This window comes from Octopus bimaculoides, chromosome 25 (assembly GCF_001194135.2).
Source record: "Octopus bimaculoides isolate UCB-OBI-ISO-001 chromosome 25, ASM119413v2, whole genome shotgun sequence".
NCBI lineage: Eukaryota > Metazoa > Mollusca > Cephalopoda > Octopoda > Octopodidae > Octopus > Octopus bimaculoides.
In genome coordinates, this window is record NC_069005.1 from 19,858,782 (window position 1) to 19,860,185 (window position 1,404).

Consider the following 1,404-nt stretch of genomic DNA (forward strand, 5'->3'; position numbering starts at 1 on the left):
TCTCTCTCTCTCTCTCTCAATTTCCCTCTTCCCTTTCATCTTCTCAATTTTGTTTTCCAGTCTCCCTTTTATCTTCATCTCTGTGTCTCCATCTCTGTTAATTTTCTCTTCTAATCACCCTCTCTTTATTCTATCCCACCATATCTTTCTCTCTCTGTGCCTGTCTGTCTGACTGTCCATCCATCCATCCATCCATCCACCTATCCCTCTATCTATCTATCTATCTATCTATCGATCTATATCTATCTATCTTTCTTTCTTTCTTTCTTTCTCCTCTCCCCCCTCTCTCTCTATCTATCTATCTATCTATCTATCTATCTGACATTCATCACTTTTTCCATCCCCTCTCGTTTCCTCATTCTATCATTCTTCTTCCTGTCTTCTTCATCCTCTCCATCTTTGTTTCTCTCGCCTCCCATTTCTTTTCTTTTTTTTTCTGTTTCAAAATATTTCATTTCCGAGATTTTGTTTGATTTTTTTAAATTATAACAGTACTAGTAGTGGTGGTGGTGGTGGTGGTAATGGTGATAGATGTTGTATTCCTGTAACCTGTGTTTAAATAACTGGCTAGTTTAGCTATCTTTAGGTAGGTAGATCCAGGGTGGGCGGATGAAGAAGACAGCTAGAACTTATATGGTTTGTATGGGTAGCAATGTTGGGCAGTATAGGTAGGTAGAAAGTCTTTAAAGGTAGCCAAATAGTGAGATACTTAGAAGTGGATAGACACAGATTCATAGAAAAGCAGTCAGTTTAGTAGATAAATACAGAGATAGACAGATTGCTTAGTAGAGAAAAGTGCAAAAGCTCAAATCACTTTAGGAGACAAATATACAGGTAGACAGATAGTTTGAGACAATTATATAGGTAGGTAAGTGGTCAAGGAGACAGATATGCAGGTTGATAGTTTAAGAGACAAAGGCATAGATAGATAAATAGCTTTAGATGGCAAATATGTAAGTAAATAGAGGGTTTTAGTAAGACAAATATACAGGTAAACTGATAGTTCAGCAGACAGATATACAGGTAGACAGTTTTAAGAGACAAAAGTGTAGTTTCAGGAGATAGATATACAGGTAGAGAATTTTGGGAAACAAATATACAGGTAGACAGTTTTTGGAGATAAATATATGGGTAGACAATTTTGGGAGACAAATATACTGGTAGACAATTTTTTTTTTTGTTGGTGCCATATTATAAAGATTGTAATTGAGAGGTGTCAGGATTGTAATAGTGATTATTTTAAAAATATTTTCTGCTTAAATATGTAAGTATTGCAAGTGAGAGGTTTCTCATAACTCAGTTTATCTTAGGTAAGTGGACAGATAGTTCAGACAGGCACCCGCATGGATAGACAAAGATGTGGGTGGTTAGATAGATAGATGATGACTTATGTGTATATATATA

At 35.7% G+C, this 1,404-nt stretch overlaps 1 protein-coding gene across 2 annotated transcripts in view; it reads left to right on the forward strand.

Annotated features, from left to right (window-relative positions):
• Positions 1 to 1,404, forward strand: part of LOC106874417 (PDZ and LIM domain protein Zasp) — a 389,352-nt gene that overhangs the window by 308,446 nt on the left and 79,502 nt on the right. The window lies entirely within an intron of this gene.